The sequence below is a fragment of the Diceros bicornis genome, chromosome 8, assembly GCF_020826845.1.
Source record: "Diceros bicornis minor isolate mBicDic1 chromosome 8, mDicBic1.mat.cur, whole genome shotgun sequence".
Taxonomy (NCBI): Eukaryota; Metazoa; Chordata; class Mammalia; order Perissodactyla; family Rhinocerotidae; genus Diceros; species Diceros bicornis.
Window position 1 is genome coordinate 48,107,766 of NC_080747.1, and position 26,633 is coordinate 48,134,398.

A 26,633-nucleotide genomic window follows, 5' to 3' on the forward strand; every position below is an offset into this window, starting at 1 on the left:
TATTTTAATTCAGAGCGTAATATATTGACACCAATGTCACATAACTAGCCCTTAACCGCCTTTTCCTTGAGTTTAAATTCTGTATTGATACAACTGTCTAGCTTGAGGAATTTGAAGTATCTCTTTTAGAACTCTATATTGAATGCCTGTGATACTAGAATGGCAGCTTCTCTATTGAAGCTGTTGGTTGGTATGAGTAGCATTTGTCCTCACATTAATTTTAGAGATTATTGTGATAATCATCATGTAAGCCTTGTGGCACTCTTAGAGATGTCCTAGCTTTCTATTCCTGTGAGGGGAATTTTCTGTTTCAATTGTTGAAACAATTATTATATTTTTGAAATTATTGCATTGTATTGTCGAAAATTATTGTATTCTGTCTAAGACTATAGGAAAAAGTTATTAGCATAAACTTAACTAATGAGCTAACTAAATTAATGAATTAATTAAATGATTAATATAAATTTGATAAGAAACAAAAACAAGTACATAATTTCATCTAAGGTGCTGTGCATTTTTATATCTAAATTTTATAATGCAGTCTTACTCCAGAAGACTTGAAGATGTAAATTTAAGGATTTTATGATGGGTATAATACAAAATATCATCAGAAATGATTACATAATATTCTTTTTTGTTTTTTAATAAAGAATACACTGATACCTGTACTTCATTTTGTCAGGATTCTTGAGACAAAGGCCCCAATTAAAAAAAATCAATTGGATTAAAAGCTACCAATATTTAGCTATTTAGGATTTTTTTTTTTTTGAGGAAGATTGGCTATGAGCTAACATCTATTGCCCATCTTCCTCTTTTTCTTTTTTCTCCCCAAAGCCCCAGTACATAGTTGTATATCCCACTTTTAGGTCCTTCTGGTTCTTCTGTGTGGGTCGCCACCTCAACTTGGCTTGATGAGAGGTGAATATGTCTGCGACTAGGATCTGAACTGGCGAACCGCTGAAGTACATCACGTGAACCTAACTGCTACGCCACTGGGCCGGCCCCCTAGGATGTTTTTAACGTTTGAAAAAAATTTTCTCTTGGTTTACTCTGCTAAATTTTTTTGGTAGTGATACTCATCTCTTGAAATGGCTGCAGTTGTGAATGTATAAGTTATGATGCTCAACTTAATATTAGCATGTCATTTTTTTCTGTCCTTTTTGAATATTATAGATATATATTGTCTTATGAGTCTGCCATTTAGTAACTCGCTCACTTTGAGAACGTTTTACATTTTGTGTGCTGCAGATTCATCATCTGTTGAATGATGATAATGGTCTTTACTTTGTAAGTTAAGATTTTTAAAAACATATACATGAAAAACATCAAGTGTAACATTTACAGCCTTAATAACTAAAAAAATTGTACCTGTTACATGCTAGAGACACTTCTAGGTTTTTCACATGGGCTACTTCTTTTAATCTCAATAATACTTTAAGAGAGCTCATAGTCCCCATTTTATAGATGAGCGAATTGAGGCACAAACAATTTAAGTGATTTGAGTTCATGCAGCTAGTGTCAGAGTTAGAATTTGTAATCAGGCAGCCTGCCTCCAGAGCTAGGTTTTATGGGTTGTTTACTATTTTTAAGTATATATTTTATATGTATAGTTTGTGGTAAATAATTGGGGGAGTGGCCAAACTACTCCATAAATGGTATATCTTGTCTCCCATGGGTTTATTGTGTGGTGGATGATATATGAAGTGTGAAATATTGAGTATACAAGGCGAGATTAGGTTTGTCTTGCATAAAAACCTATTGTGCATCTCCACTGCTTTCAGTTCTTTTTTTAAAAAAACGAAGTATTTACCTCATGTTTTTTGAATATTTATTTACACAACAGTTTCCTCCACAGGGTATTAACCTTCGTAGAAAGCAGGGCTCTCGTGTTATTTATTTTTGTATCACCCGTACTAGTGCCGTGTCTAGAGCACAGTAGATTTCAAACAAATGTTGTAGGATGAATGAATGAACAAATAAGTGAAGCTGTTAACATAGGTGGTGAATCGGAGAAGGACATTCTAAATGTGGTTCACCATATGTAGAAACAGGTTAGAGTTAGAGATGAAGACAGGGCATTTGAGAGATCACCCAAATTCAGTAATAATAGTAGTGGTTACTGTAATGTGACCTGTGGTGGCCTTCCTCTTCAGTAGTAACCATGCCTTAATGTCTTCATCAGGTTTTGAATGTCTGTGTTGTGCATGATATTGTAATAGATGTAATAAAGAGCAAAATGCATTCATGTTCTTAAGACTGTTCTTGCAGTTGTGACAAATCTTACGTTAGCCTTAGGTTGAATTTCTAGAGGGAACATTTAACAGTAGGATATTCTATAAATGACCGAAAAAAAAAAGTGCTTATCTGGTAAGGGGAATGGAAGAGGAGATGGGTATTGTAGGCTAATATAATTATGCCCAAGCCGTGAAACAATGGTTATGACATTGTGACTATTATACAGATGCTACTGCCTAGACATCCTCCTAACCGAAGTTGGTTGCTCTAAACGGAAAACAAAAAAAGGAGACTGTTACTGTTGAGTTGACTTGACTACTTGACTTTGGAGATCACAATGCCAAAAAAAAAAAAAAAAAAAACACTTCAATAGAATCTACCACTCAGAAGTTTAACTGATTTTTTAAATGTAAAATCTAATTTTCTTTAGCTCTACAGAGACTGCTGTAGGGACCAATAGTTTGGGAAATGGAAAAGGCGTGGAGGAGACTCTCATCAAACACTAGCTAGTTGATGTTCAACATCATTTGAGCTAAATTATCTCAAGAAGAATTACATCATCCATATACTGGAGGCAAGGGAAACGCAGCCTCCTCGGTGCCGTTCTTGCTCTGCGTTTTCAGGTGGTCCAGGCATAGTTTGCAGGGGTGCCGTTACGTGTCAGGGGCTCTCAGCTTTTGGAGCAGCAGAAGGTTTGAGTGATGCTTCATGGCAGCAAATCTAAACTTGCTTCTGCTTCAAAACTAAAAGCAATTTTTAGAATTCCTCAAGCTCTGCAGGACCTTATTTTCCTGCTTAAAGTGTATAGAATTATAGAACACCAGTTACTATCCTTAGAAGCTGCGATGTTAACCAAAAACTTACGTTGCCTTATTTTTTCTTTCTTTCTCTCTCAAATATCAGAAAAATATGAGTATTTCTCCTTTGTATAGTTAGAATTCTATGTAATGCCTGCAATCTTTTCAACGTACAGTGAATGTAGATTGATGAGAATAATGATGAAAGGAGGAAACATGATATTTATAGGGCTTAGAAAGGCAAGTGAAGCTTACCTTCTCAACAAATTAGACTACTTATTAGATAACGGATTTGAACTAGAGTTTACAATTTACAATTTGATGATATGCTAGCTACTTTCTCTGAAAATAGGGTAGTAGTTTTAGGGGGAAAATGAAGACTTTTTTGAAAAGAAATGGTTGCTTTACTTTAAAACAACTCTTCTCCTGGAAATGTTCTAGATCTCTATAAAGCCGCAGTTTTATGGAACATTTAAGTGGAAATACTGTGGCTAGCTTTATCATCAGCCGCATAAACATCAATGTCTATTGACACATTATAAAGGCATAAGTGGAACGCAGCCTGGCATGCTGCTGTCTGTGCTGAGTTTTAATAGTGCATCTGTATCATTTTTCCTAGTGGAAATAACAGGATGTCGCCTTATAGTTTTTTTACTACTGTATAATAAGATATAGACATAATAAATAGCATCTAAACAAATAAAGCAGATTTGGACTGAATCCATTTTGCCTTCATCACTTAATATAGCTCAGGCTTTTAAGTAGTTGTGTGTCCTAAATTGGCTTAATTAGATCAAGTTGCATTTGACTTTCTTTGATTGCAGTGAAGTGGAGAAAGATTTTATTTTTATTTGCTATTTGATATTTAGGTAATATTTGCAGTATATTTGCCTTTGTACTCCAGTGTGTTATTAACACAGTTTGTCCAGATTGTAGTCTAAATTGTGCTTTGATTAAGTTAGATGACCTCTTAAGCTATTATTGCTGTTGTTTTGTTATTGTTACTATTATTATTCTGATCCGTAATGCTGTTACTTAAATAGTTCCAAACCAAGAGTGTTGTACATTGTTAAGAATTTGCACAATTGGCTGTGAGTGTCCTGGGAGTAGGAATAATGTTTAATTCAGTTTTGTGGTCTGTTAGCTAGCCCAGCTCCAGGTTTACTGTGGCTTAGTTTATTGGATTGATTATTGAATGAAAATAACTATAAACAGTTTTCCTACTTGAAATTTATGTATATAATAGGTTTGCTTTTTAAATGTATTTTAAATTTTCATTCATTTTAGTAGAATGAAGGTTAAAGTGACAAGTTAAAATATAGCATTTAAAAGCTATTGCTTATTAGTAGGAATTTTGCCAAGCATCAGAGGAAAAAAAGTGGATTTTGGGGGTCAAAAAATGATTTCAGCCAAATTTTTCAAACCTCTTTTCTGCTATTCTCCCAGAAATACCTCATTCATCTTTATCTTGATTTTTGTCTGTAATAATCATAGCATGCTATTCTTACAGTTATGATAGCGTATAATAATCATGTAAGAGAAGATGGATGTATGACTGTATTCTATAAAGCGTGGTTGTTTAGTTTTAAATACTATCTTGAAGGAATGAGAGACATATAAAACTTTTTTTTAATTTGTATTTATAGGTAAAGTTATATTTGCATATTTTATCCCATATGAATTTGAGAATTTAACTTTGTTAAGGGGAAAAGTAGAAAAAATAGAAAAAAATTTTCTTATTTTAACTATTAGTATTTCCTTTATATCTCTTAAATGCATACTTTAAAGTAAATTGGTTATATTCAGTAACAGTGTAAGCTAAATTCAGTACCAAGTAAATTAAAAAAACCTCAATATTTTAATTCAAGTAAATAATCTCCCTTGTGTAATGTTCTTTGACTTGTTATTCTGAAAAATACTGTTTCAGTTTGATACACCTTACTTTTTAAAGAGTTGTGTTGATAGTTTGTAGGCAACATTTACTATTTTTGAAAGGTCTGTGAATAAATATGCTTTTCTTCCCCTAAAAACCAACTAATTAAAAAAAATCCTCATGGACATTATTTAGAAGGAGTGGTAGGAATTTTCTCTCTCATGGGTATGTGATACCTAAGTAACTTAAAATGTGGGTTTATGTACTCTTCTTTATCTGTATATAATATAGAAAAATAAAATAGATGTGCTTAAAAGTAATGTTGTCAAAACGGATGGGTAAAAGACACACACATACACATAGCATTTACACTTTATCAAGGTTGTTAACTTTTTTTTTTTTTGGTGAGGAAGATTGGCCCTGAGCTAACGTCTGTTGCCAGTCCTCTTTTTGCTTGAGAAAGGCTGGCCCTGAGCTAACATCTGTGGCAGTCTTCCTCTATTTTGTTTGTGGGTCACTGCCACAGCATGGCTCAACGAATGGTATGGGTCCAAGCCCAGGATCCAAACCCGTGAACCCCGGGCCACTGAAATGGAGCTCACTAAAGTTAACCACTATGCCACTGGGCTGGCCCCAAGGGTGTTAACTTTTAATTGTCTATGATACCAGGATCATTTGAACTTATCAATTTATGATTAGTTTGAATTGTACACGAGTAAAACTTCAGTTATATAGCCTCTTGTTTGGGCAGTGGGTTCTTTGGGTAGAGAAAAATTTCTGAAAAATTTAGGCAAACATCTACCCAATTCAAGTGGCAAAATTCCAGATGTTTGACAATTTGAATAAAAACTGTTTCCATAGCTCTTTCTACGTGGTTTTCCCCAGAGCTTTAGGTATTTGTGGTGGTGGTTAGTCTGTCAGTATGCTGCTTCTGCTTCTTCTGATTTCTATTTGTTAGAACATTATAGACAATAAAGAATAACTAAGTCTTGATTGAGGGTCTTTTCGTGAGTCAAGTGCATTGAGTTTTGGTGCAGTGTGACTTTTTTTTATATATATATTTCTTGATTTAGGACTGTGGACTGTATGTTAGATGGGTCTGATTTCCAGGTGGTGGAGTCTCAGATAAGGGACTTATTACTGTGAAATATAAAGCACACCATTTTCAAGATCTCAGTACTGAAGATTTTCTGCTTGAAATCTTATACAAATTGAGAAATAAAGCTTCATGCAATGAACTTCAGGCAATGTAAGAATTGGACAGAAAAAAAAGGAGAAAGCAGGGTAGCAGTGCGATGGAAATCTGATATTTGATATGTAAGCTAATCCCTCTTAGTCCTCCAGCCAGATTTTTTTTCACTTGTGCAGAATCATTTCTTTATTTCCTTTTTTTCTGCTTTTTGATCCCACACCCTGCCCCCTGCACAGTTGGAATGGCCCCAAAAGACTTTGGCAGAGGTCACTTCTCAGAAGCTTTTTAAACTTTAGTTAGAGTGCATTTATTGATTTTTTTTTTAATGAGCAGAGGAATGAGGACTTTTGGAAAAAGCTCATCTGAGGTTCAGTGTCTGGCTTTGGCAAACCAAACTCTTTTAAACCTTTGGGACCACTTCATTAGACACGAGGTTCTCATCTTTAGTAAAACTTAGTGAGGATCTGGCATGTTGGATTTTTCTTGGAATTGATATCAACTGACAATTTGGCCTCATAGACATTGGAGTTAAAAATTATTTTTCTGGAACTGACAGTCAGAAACTGCATAAGTGTATAAATATGCAGTTACTCTTTTTAAAAAAATTCAGTTATGAAGTCTGTAGAAAATATTTGGGAGCATGCATTGGCAAAGTAACTTTCCTTAGGCTATTTTCCCTATATGGAATAGTTTGAGATTAAACTATTTTACTTGTCTAAATTAGCCATGAAGGGAAAGTACATTTTTGTGAACTAAACACCAGATAATTAAGGATAGCATAATGTTTAAAGAAAAAGGTGTTTTCATATTTCAGCATTTCTGTTTCATTGCATTTTTAAAGTTTCTTGTTTAAATTTTGAACATGAAATAAAACATGAAACGATATCTTACGTCCGTAATTCAGAGATAATTCCCATATAAATCAGAAAGTGTACTCTCTAAGTTATTCTGGTTGATATTGTCCCAGCACCTATGTTTCAGGTTAGCCTCTGGTGTTGGTTTGGTTGGTGTCAAAGGAAAGGAGATGGAGCGATTGTAGAGTGTTTAAATAATATACATTGAAAGCTGATTATTATGCATTGTATTTAAAAATTATTTAGAGATCATTTAAATGGCAAATATCTCTAATACAGTCAAAGTGAATTAATTTATATACAACTTTTCAAAAATACATCTATGATTAGAAGAATTAACATAGTTAAAATGTCCATACTAAAGCAATCTATAGATTCAATGCAATCCCTATCAAAGTCCCAACAACATTTTTCGTGGAACTAGAGCAAAGAATCCTAAAATTTGTATGGAACAAAAAAAGACCCTGCATAGCTGACACAGTCCTGTGAAAAAAGAATAAAGCTGGAAGCATCACACTTCTTGATTTCAAAGTATGTGACAAAGTTGTAGTAGTCAAAACAGCATGGTACTGGCAGAAAAACAGACATATAGATCAGTGGAGCAGAATTGAGAGCCCAGAAATAAACCCACACCTGAATGGACAGCTCATTTTTGACAAAGGAGCCAGAACATCCAATGGAGAAAGGAAAGTCTCTTCAATAAGCGGTTTGGGGAAAACTGGACAGCCACATGCACAAGAATGAAAGTAGACCACTATCTTACACCATGCACAAAAATTAACTCAAAATGGATTAAAAACTTGAATGTAAGACCCAAAACCCTAAAACTCCTAGGAGAAAACATAGACAGTATGCTCTTTGACGTCAGTCTTAACAGTATCTTTTTGAATGTCTCCTCAAGCAAGGGAACAAAAGCAAAAATAAACAAATGGGACTACGTCAAACTAAAAAGCCTCTGCATGGCAAAAGAAATCATCAATAAGATGAAAAGACAACCTACCAGTTGGGAGAAGATATTTGCAAATCATAGATCTGATAAGGGGTTAATGTAAAAAATATATAAAGAACTCATAGAACTCAATAACAAAAAGGCAAACAACCCAATTAAAAATGGGCAGAGGATCTGAACAGACATTTTTACAAAGAAGATATACAGATGACCAACAGGCATATGAAAAGATGTTTAACATCACTAATTATTAGGGAAATGCACATCAAAACCACAATGAGACATCATCTCATGCCTGTCAGAATGACTGTCATTAAAAAGAGAAAGAAATAAGTGTTGGAGATGATGTGAAGAAAAGGGAACCCTTGTACACTGCTGGTTGGGAATGTAAACTGGTGCACCCAGTATGGAGAATAATATAGAGATTCCTCAAAAAATTAAAAATAGAACTACCATATAATCCAGTTATTTCTAGCACCCATTTATCCAAAGAACAGAAAAACACTAATTAGAAAAGGTATATGCACCTCTATGTTCATTGCAGCATTATTCACAATAGCCGAGACTTGGAAACAACCTAAGTGCCCATTGACAGAAGAATGGATAAAGAAGACACACACACATGCACACATGCACTGGAATACTACTTAGCCATAAAAAAGATGAAATCTTGCCATTTGTGGCAACATGGATGGACTTGGAGGGTATTATGCTAAGCCAAATAAGTCAGATGGAGAAAGCCAAATATCTTACTTTTTTTTTTTTTATAATTTTTATTTATTTATTTTTCCCCCAAAGCCCCAGTAGATAGTTGTATGTCACAGTTGCACTTCCTTTTAGTTGCTGTATGTGGGACGCGGCCTCAGCATGGCCAGAGAGGCGGTGCGTCGGTGTGCGCCCAGGATCCGAACCCGGCCGCCAGCAGCGGAGCGCACGCACTTAACCGCCAAGCCACAGGGCTGGCCCCCAAATATCTTATGATTTCACTCATGTGTAATATAAAACAACAACAAACACGTAGATACGGAGAACAGAGTGGTGGTTGTCAGAGGGGAAGGGGAGAATGAAAGGAGTAAAGGGGCACATGTGTATGGTAACGGACGGCAACTAGACTTTTGGTGGTGAACATGATGCAATCTATACAGAAGCCGAAATATAATGATGTACACCTGAAATTTATATAATGTTATAAACCAATGTTACCTCAATAAAAAAAAATAAAAACAAAAGTACATCTATTATAAAGAACAAGGTATTTTTTTCTCTTTGTATATCCACCTTAGAAAAAGAAGGCAACATATGTGAGCTTTAAACTGCATATTCAAACAAGCAATAGCAATCAGTGTCATTTGGATGATGTGTATTTTGAAAATTAATTCTATAAAATTTATGAATTGTAATTTCCTCTTTTAGTAGAAATTCTGAGACTACATTTTTTTCCTTAACTCCTCTGTATTTTGAAAAATATTAATTATTCAAAATTCACTATATTGCTACTGAAGTTGAAACAAATGCACATTGATCTATATAATCCTCTTCTTAATGAAACTTCTTAAATACTAAATTGTTATATTTTTGTTACTTATAAAGCAAACTGTTAAAATTATTTTGAACTGTTCTGTCATAGAACATATAAATATATGTACTTTTTAACAATTATTATTTCATTATAAAAGTAATAGGGTGGATTTCAGTGTGTTCTACTAGAAAATGATTATTTAAAAGTATAGAGAGTAGGCACATTTTATTACAAATGAAAGAAGCTTGATAACTCCTATTACTATAGAATTTGGAAACCATGATTAGGATTCAAATATGTTATGTGTAATTACAGTCATAATGTAGCCATTTTTGAGGGGTAAAAACACAGATTAATAATGATTGCTTTTTATATTGATAACTTGAAAGCTATTTCTCAAGTGAAGAAAGGAAAAACATACATTGCTGAGGAAATAATCTTCCTGGAAGACCACCAAGTCTTCTTAGGGTTATAGCAATGGGCTGCTGACTGCTTGTAATGCAGAAGTGTTAAAAGGACAGCAGGAAACCCTTCTGCCCCCAGCCATTAATCCATTTGACCCCCATTGAATCTACATTATGAACTGAGTCCTTTTCTAGCTACTTCATTGGTTCTAGCCTTCAATACGTCTGTTGTGTATTTTATCATCTTTTCTCCCATCGTATTAAGCTTCTCATTTTCCTGTATATGGTAGAACACTAGAACTCCTTCTGATGGTGAATTATTCACAGCAGGTCACATTTTCTCCCTTATTATGCCATACGGCAATAGTTGAATACTCCTTTACGTAGGAACAAGCTAAAGCATCTGTGAATCACTCCTAGGCTAAATTCGAAGAAAGAGGTGGTTATGGCTATGAAAGCTTTGGGTAGTCTGGATACTTGGGTGAGAAGAATATCCTTGCCATTTGGTATCTTTATAAATGCTGAAAGAGTACAGCAGAAACAGATCTCTGGAAGCATTACCATTCAAGTCCAATGCCTTAGCCGAGTACCTGCTGGGATGAGAGTTTTGGTGTTATGTATGCCCTGGACTTCTGATTAACTGATTAATCAGGACATTGCCATTTCTGTGAGGGCAGAAACTATCTCTGTGTGATTAAATTGCAAGCTAAAGGAAATAAATAAAAGGCCTTATCTTTGGTTTTGATTTTAATAAACAAAAACTCTTCTCTATGAGGGCAAAAACTTTGACTATAGATACTGCTCTAATCTTCAATATTGCACAGGGGCTGGGTGGATATATTAGACACTGATTAAGGGTCCTTCCCTTGCCTATACTGTCCTAGCCTACTTTTGCCTGTCCTATCCTATCCTATCCTCTGTACACAAGCAGGCAAACTGACTGTCACCATAATAAATTTATTCCCTTATCTTGCATTAATTATAACTTATTTTGATACTTATCTAAACAAAATATAAGAAGTTCAGCCTTTTATAAGTGAAAATGTTGGGTAATATATTGATTAAGCTTTGAGGATTATTCTCTGTTTTGTATTATCTGCAGTCCTTTTCCCCTAATAATAAACTATGAGTTGTCCATGTGCTGTTTATTATTTCTATCCTTTATAGATCTGTTGGCTGTTCCAAAAAATATCAATTATATGTTTTCAATGAGGAAGAAAGTTGAGTAATTTATTCTTTTTATTTATTTATTTATTGAGATAACATTGGTTTATAACATTATATAAATTTCAGGTGTACATCATCATATTTTGATTTTTGTGTAGACTACATCATGTTTACCACCCAAACACTAATTACCATCTGTCACTGTACAAAATGCCCTTTACTCCTTTGAGTAATTTATTCTAATTATCATGTTAAAGATGAAGATACTAAGGGCTAGAAAAGGTAAGGGATTTTTCATAATGTAAAATAAATAACTACTGGGAGTGTTTTCATTTTAACATTGGTCTTCTAGTCAACATTACACATTCTTTCCTTTATTATTCTCTCTTTTTTTTTTGCTTACTTTGCATTTAGTTTGCTCTTCTTTTCTTACTTGCTTAAGGTGGAAGCTTCGGTTATTGATTTGAGAACTTTCTTTTCTAATATAGGTGTTTAAATGTATAAATTTGCTTTTAAGCACTGCTTTAACTGCATTCAAAAAATTTTGATATGCTGTGCTTTAGTTTTCCTTCAGTTGAAAATATTTTCTAATTTCTCTTGAGATTTCTTCTTTGATGCATGGGATATTTAGAATTTTTTTTCTTAATTTCTGAATATTCAGGGATTTCCAAATTTTTTTTTTTTAATTTTGATATTAACCCTGTTTTGGTTAGACAACTCACTTTATATGATTTCAGTCCTTTAAATTTATCAAGATTCGTTTCATGACCTAAAAGTCTAGGCGGAGATGGAGGAGAGATGGTAGAATACCCAGGCAAAAATGGCACAGAATCCCCACTGATTGTACCAAGAGCAGAGTAGTTTTTCTGGTATAAACACTTAATTTGTTGGATGACTGGTTAATTTCTGTAGTCCTGAAGCAGTTGTTTTTGATAATTTTGTCCAGTTTTATCATTTAAAATTCTGTCACAAGGTACTCTCCTTTATATAATGGCTTATATTCCTGGGTCCTGTGAACGATCACCCATGGAAAATATGGTGCATTTAGGACTAAACTTTGTACTCCTGATTTAAAATACACCAGGAGTTTAGAGATAGATGTGTTTGTGCTCAAAGTGTTGAGGCTGATTTCATGGGAGCTTGAGATCTTAGCATAGTGTTAGCATGGTATTAAAGCATAAGTGTAGAGAAGTGCGGAGAGCATTCTTGGTACAAGGGATTGCATTAACAAGCCACTCTATCTGGAATAATCTGTCTGAGGAGCCAGTCAGCAACCCAAGGTGGCTGATGTGGAAATTCTTTTTGGTGGAATAGAGTAGCGTCAAAAAGATGTTTGTAATAGAAAAGAATGTTTTCATCCTGTAGAGGGTCTGGAAAGCCAGATTCTGTGGAAAGCAATAGAGTGCTTTTGTGGATTACTAAGCAGAAAATTATCATGAGGAAAATGAGGTGTCAGATTATTCTGGCAACTGTTTGCAAGGTAGCTTTGAGAGGGGATAAAATGGTGCTATGCAATATGTCAGGTGTAGGGGCCAGTGGTGATGTGGTGTAGGGGCAGGCAGCCAAACTAAGAGTAACATGTCTTGGAATCTCATCTTGGCACTATCACGTGATACCTTCAATAATCTTTATGAGTTACAGCTTTCTAATCTGTAAAATAGGAAAAATTCCTTCTCTGCCTACTTTACATGGCTGTGAGGATTATGGTCTTGGAAACAGATGTGAAAACCAAATCTGAATACTCTATAGAGAGACTAATAGGATGACATGATGATGGTTATCAATAAGAAATGAAAGTAGAAGATATCTGAAGATATCTCATAGACTAGTAGCTTGAGAGACTGAAAGGGGGTAGTTGGAAAAATGATTTGAACATCATGAGGAATAAGATAACATGTGAAGGCCTAGTTGAAGATGTGGAGGTGGAATGTCATAAATGCAGTTAATGTGTCTATTTATAGAGCTTTGTCTCATATTTTCTTGTTTAACTGCTAGATAATTTGAAATGATAGATATGATGGCTATATACTTCTTTTTACAGATAATAAAATTGTGGGACCCCATGTTTAACTATTTGTTTAGTTCTAAAACTGCTTTAAGGACTAACTCTCATAGACAATAAAACCAAAAACCAAAAAAACTGCCTCAGATTAGATTTCTCTAATTCATTGTATTTTTTTATCTCAATTCTCACTGACCTTTTAAAAAATATCATCATCTTAGACTGCAAAGCCATCTTTTAACTGACACCAGAATGATCTGTTTAAAATATGTTTGTTCATGTGACTTCTTCATTGCCTCATGAACCTTTACTGGACAGTTCAGTGGGAGAGGTCAAATAATTTTGGAATTAGTGCCACACAGACGAAGACAGTAAAATATCTTTTCATCTTAATTCCAGACTAATTTTACTGGGATTGCCTGGAATCTCGTTTAAATATCAGAGTGTGAAGGTACTTTCTAATATTAATCGGTGTTATGAAATTCTGAGATGATTATTTCCTGAAATTCATTTAAGGGAGCTTATTTTCTGTTTTTCATTATAAACATCCTCTTATCAAATATGGACAGTAATAATCAGGGCAGTGCTATTTGAGAAACTTGAGGGTTTAGACTCTGAATCTGCACTACTTGCATTCAAATTCTGGCTTTGCCAGTCAATGACTCTCAGAATATTTATTTGTAAAATAAAGTAGGTAATGTTCACACTAAGCTCAGAGGATTTTTAGAAAGGTTAAATGAGAATAGAAATAAAGTGTTTAAAACCTTAAAAAAATTTTTAAGGTTAAATGAGAATATAAACAAGATGTTCAAAAATAGAACGTGTTTAAAAACTTAAAAAAGTATCTGAAGAATATAAAGTCTCTCTGGCTCTCATTTTGTTCTTATTCTGCAGCTAGAATGTAAATGTAAACTTTGTGAGTGCTATTTTTGTCTGTCCAGCTCACTCCTGCATCTACAATACCTAGAACAGTGCCTGGGCACTAAGTAAATATTCGATAAAGGAATGAAGTTGCTCTACTTTTTCAACTTTCTATTTCAAAATTAGATAATTTAACTTGAACATTTATCTTTATCATGTGTTCCTGTTTTTTGTTTGTTTGTTTTTTTTTGTGTGTGTGAGGAAGATCAGCCCTGAGCTAACATCCATGCTAATCCTCCTCTTTTTGCTGAGGAAGACCGGCTCTGAGCTAACATCCATTGCCAATCCTCCTCCTTTTTTTTTCCCCCCAAAGCCCCAGTAGATAGTTGTATGTCATAGTTGCACATCCCCCTAGTTGCTGCATGTGGGACATGGCCTCAGCATGGCTGGAGAAGTGGTGCGTCGGTGCGTGCCCGGATCCGAACCCAGGCCACCAGTAGTGGAGCGCGCACACTTAACCGCTAAGCCACGGGGCCGGCCCCCTCTTTTTTTTTTTAATTGATGAATTGAAACTTGATATTTTATTTTCCATTTTTGATGTCTTATGTATGTGTTTGTTTACAAGGTTTTATCTAAAGCAGAGATTAATTTAACTTTTAATTTTTTTTTTAAAGTTTATTTCTTTTTTTTTTCTAGTGAGGAAGATTGGCCCTGAGCTAACGTCTGTTGCCAGTTTTCCTCTTTTTGCTGAGGAAGATTGGCCCTGAGCTAACATCTGTGCCTACCTTCCTCTACTTTATATGTGGGACACCTGCCACAGCATGGCCTGATGAGCAACGTGTAGGTCTGAGCCTGGGATTCGAACCTGTGAACCCTGGGCTGCCAAAGTGGAGCTTGCCAACTTAACCACCACGCCGCTGGGCTGGCCCCTAACTTTTAATTTTCAATTAAAGCAATTTGGTATTTCTACTCAAAGTGTTTCCATCTAATTTGGAAGACCTGGAGCGAATTACAGTAATTGCTGGTGAATTGCTTTGTGTGTCCCTTTTGAACAGTAATGAAAATAAATTTGTATGGATTCATTTTCATCCAAAACAACCAAATTTTTATATCCTCCAATGAGAGCTTTCCTTTGAAGTAGTCACATTACTCACAAATAATTCTAGTAGCTCCTTTTTAAAATCCCTTTTAGATCAAGTTTACTAAGTAGAAAAAAAATTCAGCCTTATTACTTTATACTGATGGAACAATATCGCTTGATATGATACCTTTTCCTGCCCTTCTCTGGTTTTCTGTTCCCTTCACCTGTCTACTCCCTTTTTCCATCCCTGTGTTTTGCCTCAGACCTGGCCTTCTTCCTCATAAGGAGGCTATGACCCTGTGTAAGCTTATTCTTTCCTCTGAGTCGTGTACTAACTCTTAAGTGCCTTAAGTGGCTGTAATTAAGTGAAGCACTGAGATGTTGAATAGCCAAACTGTAAATTGAAGATTCTCTGTTCTTCTGTACAAAAAGAAAGAGGAAAAGGACCTATAAAGATAGTTATGTAAACAAATTCATTTTGTTGACAAATATAATGGTGCATTTTTGTTTTTGGTCTCAATTTATATGAAGCCAATACAATTTCCAATAAATAATTTTATTTATTTTATTATTATTAATTTTTTTTTGGTGAGGAAGATTAGCCCTGAGCTAACATCTGTGCTAATCTTCCTCTATTTTCTACGTGGGTTGCCGCCACAGCCTGCCCACCGACAAGTGGTATAGGTCCGCACCTGGGAACCAAACCTGGGCTGCCGAAGCAGAGCACACTGAACTTCACCACCAGGCCACAGGGCCGGCCCCTTAATTTTTTTAACTTAAAAAAATGTAAATGCTTTGTTCACCCAGTCAGCATTTTTGAGTCCCCATTAGGTGCGTGGTTCTTTAGGGAGGGATAATACAAGTTGAAGAAGTAGTCACGGTTGCTCTTGTCAAACAATTCACACTATAAGCAATCTATATTATAAGTGTAGGGTTCAGCAAAATGGAAGAATATACAAAGAGGTATGGGAGCATCAGGGAAGATATGATTGGTCCTGTCTGTGGCAGAGTGGCTCTGGTGATATCAGGGAGAACTTGTGGAATGTCATGTTTGGATTTCAGAATGTATTTCCTAAATGGGAGAAAAAAGATCTAAAGAGTGAGGATATTTGTAGGAGAGCCTGTGCTGTCATTACCCATGATTGTTCAGATATGTAGAATATTTGCAAGATGGAGAATGCTTGTTCTTCAAAACCCAGGGAAGAATACCTTGTAAACAGCCAAAAATTATTGAAGGAACATGCTTAATTTGTTGAAAGAATGGTTGTGCATGGAAATTCAGGAAGTTGATTAAAAAATTACTTTCAGTTGCCTGTTCAAGTAGTCAGGCATGCCATTCAAATATGGACTTGGATTGCTCTTGTGGTACAAAATCTCATTAATTGGCCCAATATGGGTGGACAATCACTAGTAAAAATATAGTGAGTTCCCATTGCTCTAATATTTTAAGTTCTTCAGATAAATATAATGCTTTATTAGTGATTATTTTTCCACCAATTTATTTTCATATATATCTGATGGTAATCTATAGTGATTCTGTAAAGGAGAACTCAATTTTAATTTTATGCTAATAACTTTCTGCCCATCTCTGAGTTCTTATTCATTCGGGGACAAGATTCTAGGATAGATGGTGGATTTTGTTTTTGTTTTGGCACATATATGATTACTTAGCTTTTTGCTAATACCATAATACTCCTAATAGCATAATAAATACCGAATATCATAATAATTAATGCAGCTGATGTTTGTATAAAGCACTTAAATGGACTCACTAGATAGAAAGTTCAAAAACTGATATGACCAGCTGCAGAACTATTAGAAGACTTTGAAATCCCAAAGAAAATACTTTGAAGTACATTACTTCTTTTCTTGTAAAATATCTGGCCTATTGATATTATTTAATAATAAAAGAAATAGAAAATATGGCAATTTAAAGAAAATGAAGACCACAAAAATCCTGTAAATCTATTATTTAGGTAAACTCTTCTGATATTATTAAAATCTGAATTTGTTTAAATTATTGTAATCACAGTCTCTGTATATATATATATATATATATATATACACTACACATAAATACACAGAGCATGTGTACTTGTGTGTTTGTGCGTGTATGTATGATTAAGTAGCAAGATATACTAAGGTGTTCCTCAATTTTTTTTTTCTGCAGCAGTTCTAATGGTATAAGTGAGTAAACACATCCCAGGATCTTAGCTAGAAGTGCCTGTTGCAAGAAACCAGAAAATTTCTTGGAAATTTCAGAATTTATTTTAAAAAATTGCATATTCTTTTAAATAGGAAAATATTCAAATTCCATACCTACTAAATTCATTAACTGTTCCCAGTGAAAATTGTAGTAAATTAGATGGTGCAGGAAGATGTGTCACCTGTAAATTTAACTTTTTTTAATACCGTAGTTCTGCTGCTATATCCCAAGCATGGTGGAAAAAAAGATACTTGACAAGCAATAACAAATATATGTCTACTCAAATAGTTCTACAACTATAACCATAAAAAAACTATATGTTTTTCTCATCATCTAATTTTTTTTTTTTACAGAAATGTTTAAATGTTCAGTAAATCGGAGGAAAAAAACATGGATTTTTAGCAACTGAAGAACAAGTTAAGGTAATTATTAGATTATTGTTGCCAATCAAAATTGTTAGTAATTTCAAAGTGTATTTAATATGTTTATATTCAAGTTAGTATGTGCTTTTATGAGCATCATACTGAAAATTCAGTGTATTGTTTAATGAGTTACTAAAATGGAATTTTGTATGTTTTTGAAAAATAATTTGACATTTCTTATGAACGAATAGGTAAGTAATATACTTCAAAGTATTTGCTATTATGAGGAAGTTTACTCCAGCTATATGAAAAATAAATGGGCTACTAAAAATAAATAATTTTAATAGCTCGCTGACCCTTTCAAAAGGCATGTAGCTATATTACTATTTTAGGTAATATGGAATAACGATTCAGAATTTTTTAAATTGGTACATGTATACCAACACAGTTTATTCAAGTCACTTTTGTTTAATTCATTCCATTTGCTCTCAGTTACATATCCAAGATGGTGAATATGAATATTAGGAAATAAAATGTATTCATTTTACAGCACCAACATACAGCAAATTATTTTCAAAAGTAATGTTTTTATTTATCACAAATATATTTACGGAGTGCAACATAAAAGACTTCAAGGAGTATAACCTTAGGCCAGTGCATATATTTGCATCTTCTTCAGCAAATCACTTGAAGGCAAAACAGACCTTTTTATTAATCAATCAATCAATAGTAAAATTGGAATTTCCTTTCTTTTTGAAGTTACCGAAGTTAATGTCTGTAAAGTGACTTCGTAATGTTCGAGTGTAAATTACCATAAATATACCAGTTAAAAGTAGAAATATTAACTTTCTTATTTTTCTTCATATTAAAATAATTCATGTTCATTTAATTTTGACTTGATGTAAGTGGTATGTAGTATAAATCATTATAAATCTATTTGAAGATTCTGTATTTTTCTTTTTACTCTAAGAATACTGAGTGACTTAAGACTATAAAAACATTGCACTCACCTTTGTAGGCACTAAATTTTCCAATTGATATTCCTTTTTTTAGATATTTTTGCCTTAATTTCTTTGTCACTGCTTTCTTCTGCACATTCATTCATATATGCAATCAATTATTATTATTCCTATTTTCCAGAGTAGATATGATTGTATTTCCTCTATTTGTACTCACTAGCTTATCTATACATTAACATATAAATTTTGCAGACATCCTTTTACTGACTTGAATATGAAATGAGTTTTTTGGTACTTAGTGAAAAAAGTTAAATTAACAAAACCAGGTTGATTCAATCATCTTTTTTTAAATTAAGCCAAGCGTGACTTAGATGTGCTTGCTCTGGAGAAACTAGACACTAGTGGGAAAGATATGACACTCTGTAGGAAATATTGTATACGTTTTGAAGCGTCAATGACAAACTAGGTGGGAGCTAAGGAAACAAAGGTGGGAGTAGGTCATTTGGCTGGAGGCTCTTGAAACCTTCATGCAAGTTGTGAAATTCACTGAGGGGTTGTTGAGGCAGGGAAGGTGAGGTCATCCAGGCCAACAGACTAGCTTGTGAAAGGTGCATAAAGGAGCAAATGATGGCCATTGAAGGATTGATATTTGCATTGATATTTCCATTGGCTGAAGGATTACACACGTGGTAGGAGATGAGTCTAGAAAAGTAGGGTTTGGAACAGCCTGTGCAATATCATGTTTGCCATCCTAAAGCTTAATTTGCCAGCCTAGGTGTCTCTAGAGTGCTTAGGGTATCCATAAGGTTGTGAGAAGAAAATTTCAGAACCTCTCCTGATATTTATTTTCATGAAGAAATACGAGAAAGAATTAAGACCTCATAATACTTAATATAATGACTGCTGCAGGCCCCCAAATATGAAATTTCTGGAGGAATTATAGGGATTTTTACAATGTTAAGTGATTGACAGTGTTTGCTTCCTTGTTTTTTAATTGACATATAATTCATATACCATAAATTCACTCTTTTAAAGTGTGCAATTTAGTGGTTTTTAGTACATTCACAATCTTCTGTAACTATCACCACTAATATAGAACCTTTTTATAATTCCTAAAAGAAACCTTGTACCCATGCGCAGTTACTCCCCATTACCCCATCCCCTGGCAATCACTAATATACTTTCTGCCTCTGTGGGTTTACCATATAAATGGAATCATACGATGTGTGGCCTTTTGTATCTGCCCTTTTTACTGAACATAATATTTTTAAGTTTCACCTTTGTTGTGTGAATCAGTACTTAATTTCTTTTTATGTGTGAATAATATTCCATTGTATGGATATATTACATTTCATTTATCCATTTGTTTGTTGATGGGCATTGGGCTTTTTATACTTTTTGGGTGTTATTAATACTGCTGCTATGAATATTCCTGTACAAGTTTTTGTATAGGCATATGTATTCCTTTCTCTTGGATATATACCTGAGGTGGAATTGCTGGGTCATATATGGTAACTGTATGTTTCACCTTTCTTTTTTTTTTTGATGAGGAAGGTTGACCCTGAGCTAGCATCCATTGCCAGTCTTCCTCTTTTTGCTTGAGGAAGATTGTCCCTGAGCTAACATCTGTGCCAGTCTTCCTCCATTTTGTGTATCGAATGCTGCCACAGTATGGCTTGATGTGTGGTGTGCCGGTCCGCTTCCGGGATCCAAACCTGCGAGCCCTAGGCTGTCAAAGCTGAGTGGGCGAACTTAACCACTATCCCACCAAGCCAGCCCTGTATGTTTTACCTTTTAAGGAACTTCCAAACTACTACCGAAAGTGGCTGGTCCATTTTACATTTCCACCAGAAACATATGAGTGTTCCAATTTCACTATATCCTTGCCAAAAGTTATTATTGTCATTTTGATTATAGCTATCCTGATGGATGTCAGGTGGCATCTCATTGAATTTTGGTGGCAGTGTTTGTTTTTAAGAGTATTTTAGTGTACTGATGTTACATGTGTTTGGATAAGTGCATTGATTGTCAATTTTTAACTAGACTAGTCCTCATATTTAGACAATTGATTTTATCAAGTGTTAACTAAACATTACAAAATAAAAATTATTTGATTAATACATGCTCAAGTCAACAATAAAAAAAAATTGCAGAGCTGACATTTTCCCTACTCCTATTATAGGATAGTTTTCAGATTCATTATATGATATAAACATTGATAATCTACTCAGATTTATTAAAAATGGCTGAAAACTTAAAATAGTCAAGACTATTAAATAGAGATTTATCTCATATCATAAGTGATTAAACATGTTCTAAGAACATATTTTGTCTTGAGGTGTAGGTTAATGATAGTACACAGCAACATGAATAGCAAGACTTTTAATAACTTAACATCTAGAACACAAATGCAAACCTCTGGGTTTTTCAGCCATATTTAAAGTCATGCTCCATCTAGTCATTTACAAATTTTCACTAAACTTTATGATAAATGTTTAGAAGTCTTGTTTGAGATCTCCTGCAGGGAAGGAATAAAATTGTTAGAGACACCCTAGTTCTTCCTGCTGTGGTAAAAATGTCTGAAATCACACAAGAAAAATTATATGGCAACAAATAAAAATGTATTACTTTATCAGCAGATACTGTTGGAAGATGACATTAAAAATTTTGCTTTAATCAGAAAAAAAGTATTAGAACAAATTATGTAGTATGAGAGGTTCACTTTACATTTGGACAAAATATATGTATTTTTAACATGTCAATTTATGATATTTGCTAGATTAGCCTTTTTAATCAGGTTTATTGATGTATAATGTATGTATAGTAAACTGTTTTTAACACACAATTTTGTTTTGACAAACAAAAAGTTGTGTAAGTATGACCAAAATCAAGATATAGAACGTATCTATCACCCCCAGAAGTTCTCTCATGCCCCTTTGTAGTCAACCCCTCCCACCATTATCAGCCCTGGAAACCTCTACATTCTGTTTTAGTAATAAAATACAAAAACAAAAACAAAAAACACCTGAGAGGAAGCAGAGTAAAGAGGGCAAGTTTTGAATACAGACTCTACATATGACCTTGGGGGTGTTACTTATCCTCTGCATATTCAATTTCCTCATCTGTAATATGGGGTTAACACAATTATCTACCACATATCATTTAGAATAGAGCTGAGCATATTTAAGCACTTACAAGTGCTTAAATAAACTATAATTTTTGAACCTCAAAGGAGAAGATAGATTTTCCACAGTAAATGACCTCTTTGAATGGATTTAACCGCAAGGCGTCAAATCAAAGTTTTCAAAATAATAAAGCCTATTTAGAAACATTACTCTCACGAAAGTTTTGGTTAATGGCCCTATTCTTCCAATTCCTTAGGCACAGATCTTTGGAATGATTGCTGAATTTTCTCTCTCATATCGCACATCCATCAGCACATTCTGTGTGACTCCTGAGCTGAGCACCAACTCAGCTACTACCTTGGTTCAAATCACAATCCCCTCTTGCCTGGAGAATTACACTAGCCTCCTGTTTTTCTGGCTCCACTGTTTTCAGCGTACAGCGCTCATAGCCCTGTTCCACCTTCAGCCTCCTCGGCACTCCAGCTGCCGTGGCTTCATTGCCGTTCGCTGAACTCACCAAGCTACTCTACCTAGGAGCCTTAGCCTACTGGGCCCTCTACCAATCACACTCTCCCTAGTTCCTCCCGTGGCTTATTTCCTAGGCTTTAATTATCCTCTTCTCGTGGCAGCCTTCCCTGAGCATCCTATTTAAAGTTGAAACTGCCGTTGGGTACCCTCTGCCCTCCTCTTCTGCTTTATTTTTCTCCAGATCACATATGACCACATGTTACACAATTTTGTTTCTTGTCTCTTCCCATTAGTTAATATATTCTAAATATTTCCTCTTTATAGCATCCTTTTAATTTCTATTTTTATGTGTCTTTTATTTTGTACCACTGGCCTTGCTCATCAATTTGGATAATAGAATCGTAACTCTGGAGGCAGTGTGGGTGAGTGTGTGACTAGAGGCAGGAGGCTTATCTGGGAAATATTTGCAGTATCTTAGGTGAGTTATAATGAAGATCTGGTTTAAGGCAACAACAGTGGGGATTGAGTGCAGTAACACATTTGGGACTGTTCGGAAGGAAAATATACGGGTCTTAGTGACCGACTGCATTTGGATAGAGAGAGTTGAAGTCTGAGTGAGGTGAGTCTCAGGTTTGAAACTAGCAATCTACTGGCTGGCGGTGCCATTTACGGAGCTTTAGGGAGCAGAGTTCTTTGTTTGTTTTTTTTTACAGAAATAGTAATTAATGCTTTTACCGAAATAGTAATGCGGGTTTTTTACAGAAATAACATCCAGACCTAGATGTTAATTTTTATATCTAGGTAGGAGTGATCTCTACAAACATAACACCTAAACTGAAAGTTGTTAATTCCCTGACTTCTTACCCATTTGTTTATAGAAATTAAAAAAAAAATGTTTTGGTTTGTTATGAAATTACATTCTCTAATTAATTTCAAAACCATGGTCAGAAAGTGCAGGATGTAAAAACTGGCCATGGGCAGAGTAAAGGCACATTAATTATTCAGACAGTCATCCAGTCATCGCTGCTTATTCCCTTCTTGGAGATAGAGTGGCTGTCAGAATCTGTCAGCTGTATAGTTAGTGCCCTTCAGAATTTCCATGCATAAATGGTGACCTTTGTAAATTTGCATAAAGATAAGTGTGGCATTCGAATGATAGCTGCCAGTCAGTTGAGCAAAGCAAAAGTTGTCAGCCACTACTTACACCACGGCCATAAAGCAGTGAACAGCAAATGGAGTATGTACAAAACAGCAATACTTTTTTACCCAAACAAAAATAAAACCTATTTTTAGTAGAGTTTTACAAAGGTTAGAGAAGTAATAACCAATTACTGAATACCCTTGGATCACTATTTTTGATTATATAGCTTTTCTTACTAAACATTTCTGTTAAAACTTTTTATGTTTGAAAGTGGCTAAATTTTAAAATTTGATCATTTAAAATATTTATTAGATTTTATATTATAAAATTAATGCATACTCATTGTAGAAAATTTAGAAAATATTGCAGAGAATATTAATATTATCCATAATCCCACACCGGGAGGAAACCAGGGTTAATGTTTTAGTGTAAATTCTTAGTTATCTTTTAAATAAAAAAATATACAAGGGCCGGCCCGGTGGCGCAAGCGGTTAAGTGCGCGCGCTCCGCTGCGGCGGCCCGGGGTTCGCTGGTTCGGATCCCGGGCGCGCACCGACGCACTGCTTGGCAAGCCATGCTGTGGCGGCGTCCCATATAAAGTGGAGGAAGATGGGCACAGATGTTAGCCCAGGGCCGTCTTCCTCAGCAAAAAAAGAGGAGGATTGGCGGATGTTAGCACAGGGCTGATCTCCTCACACACACAAAAATATATATATATACATAAACATATGTATGGTCTCATATATGGGCAAGTACCTTTTCCCTAGTATCATACTACATTTTACTCATCATAAATACTCCTGAGATAAACATATATTTATATAAATCTTTTGGTACCTAAGTCATTATTTCCTTGAGTAGATTTTTTCTAGTCAAATTATTGGGTCCACGTGTATGACTCTTTTAAAGCTTTTGATGCATGTTGTTAAAATTTACTTTCAGGTTTCACTTCCATAAGCTGTCATTTTACCTGTATCCTCCCCTTCTTCCTTTAATCATTTTTAAATGTTGTATTTTAAATGTCTGATAAAAGCTTGCCATTTAGGGAATATCATATTAAAACCTATAAGGCAGAAAAATAATTTTCAATGTAAAATGTCCATCTTTTCTTTGATTATTGTTACAAATTACAATTTCTGTGTAAGTAGCATGTCACTCATCACTTACCTCACCCATCAACTTAAACCTAAACCATTCATATTTCAGAACAGTGCTGAGTACTTAAAACAAAAGCAAAAAATAATAAAAACAAACTTAAGAACTTTGAGTATTCAAAATAATTATACATAAATAGTGTAAAGACAGACTGTCAGAGCAAACAAAGTTTGTTGCTCATCTCCTGTCTTTTTTTTTGTCATACATCTCTGCCTATTTTAAACATCCCTGTCTTTTCCTGCTTTGGCAAAGAAGCTCATGACCACCGTAATTTTGGAATGCAGCCAGGCCTCCTTTAGATTTTTTCATCTTGAAAATACCTGAACATGTTCTTTAACTCAGTACTTTAAAGATGAAACAAAAAGATTAATTGAGAATAAACACTCTGAAAGGATATACAGCTTTTTACTGATAATATTAAACTTGAATTTGGGCGATATGTGGGAGGCACACTAGTCCAGTCAAACCTCTAAGATGACTGTGATGTTCACTCCCTATTATTTATTTTTATGGGTAAACCCTGAACTAGCAGTGGCCCGGACAGAATCTTGTGTCTTGATCTTTCTATTTGACCAGATCTTCTTTATCTTAAACTGTCCACTGCTGCCTCTAATCCACGACATTGAAAAAATATTATGTGGTTCAAAAAAGACTGCTCATTTCTGTCTGAATCAGGGATGCTATATTGAATAGAGAGAGATCTGCTCTATGCTATAAATATTTATAGATTGGGGTTGTATGCCACAGCTAAAGACTAAAAGCAGTCCATTATTGGCTATAGATTTTTCCTGTTTGTTTTTTGCAGGAGAGGGATTTGTTCATAAATTTTTGAGTATATACATTTAAAATTGCCCGTTGCAAATGTTTAAGGAATTTTAACAAATGTATATACCCATGCAACGATGACTGTTATTTATTTGTCTGTATATCTCTGGCTGTCTATTTATGCTTATAGTTTTTTGTTTTCTTTTGTTTTCTGTGTGCAACTCCATGAGAATTAAGAGTTGTATAAAATTGTGTTTTCATCACCACAAGTAGGGTACAAAATAGTTTTATTACCTGAAAATTCCCTTGTGCTGCCTGTTGTGGTCACTCTGCCTCTGTCTCTAACCCCTAGCAACCACTGATCTGTTCTTCATTCTTGTACTTTTAGCTTTTTCAGGATGTCATACAAATGAATCATACAGTGAGTAGCCTTTGAGACTGACCTCTTGAGACTAACTTCTTTCACTCATCATACTGCCTTTGAGATGCATCCTTATTTTTGACTATGTCAAATAATTTATTCTCTCTTTATTGCTGGGCAATATTCCATTGTATGGATGGATCACACAGTTCACTTATCCATCTACATTTGGGTTGTTTCTAATGTGAAAATAAAGTTGCTTTAGACATTTACATGCAAGGGGTGTGTGTGTGTGTGTGTGTGTACTTAAATTTTCATTTCTCTAGGGTAGATTCCTAACAGTTGGATTGCTGGGTCATATGGTAAGTATATCTATTGATTTTTTTAATTATTTCTGTGTTTCATTTCTCTTACTGGATTTTGTTTCTGTTTTATTTCTATTTTAAATGACGTTATATAAATTGGTGTTAGGCAGAAACTTTAATCTTCTTCAAGTGTGGAGTTAAGTTATTAATTTTTTAACACTAGCCTGACTATGGCAAGACTTGCTTTTATTGGTCTCTGAATTTAGGTAGGAAAAATTACATCATCCAAGTGGAAAATGCTGCTTTTCTGATTTTTCCTTCTGTGATATTTTTCACTTTAAAAAGAGTGGTCTTATTTCCTTTAGTAAATGATCCCCAAACAACTAACCATAGAGACTTTGGCTTAACTGCACTGGATGCAATATTTAGCTATTTTATTCTAACTTAAGGTCATGTGCTTTTTACGTAGAAAAGACCCTCATTGAGAATATATTTTGCAATATATTCTAACAAATGTGGTCACCTAGCATTCAAGACCCAGCAAATTAAATTAACCAAATTATAGAAGAATAGAAATACTGAAAACTAAATATGAATCTGACATTGTATATTAAGGATACTAAAATCATCATAAAAAATTTAGCAGACTGGATCCATTGTAGGTCAGAGCAAAGTTTCCCTAAGTATCTAAGGGCCTCTGAGTTATACACATTTTACAAATGTGGTTCCTATTAGGAAGAATGCTGGATCAATTTACCTTTACTTGAGGCCTGGTCTTGCCGTTTACTTGCTGTGAGACCCAGGGCACATCATATAATCTCTCTGGATTGTAGTATTCTCATTTGTCCAATT

At 34.5% G+C, this 26,633-nt stretch overlaps 1 protein-coding gene across 13 annotated transcripts in view; it reads left to right on the forward strand.

Annotated features, from left to right (window-relative positions):
* Positions 1–26,633, forward strand: part of ADGRL3 (adhesion G protein-coupled receptor L3) — a 784,802-nt gene that overhangs the window by 152,832 nt on the left and 605,337 nt on the right. For all 13 annotated transcript variants that reach the window (XM_058547158.1, XM_058547157.1, XM_058547171.1 and 10 more), the window contains one exon: positions 17,494–17,562. The gene's annotated coding sequence lies outside the window, so the exon portion shown is untranslated. The remainder of the gene's footprint in view (positions 1–17,493; positions 17,563–26,633) is intronic.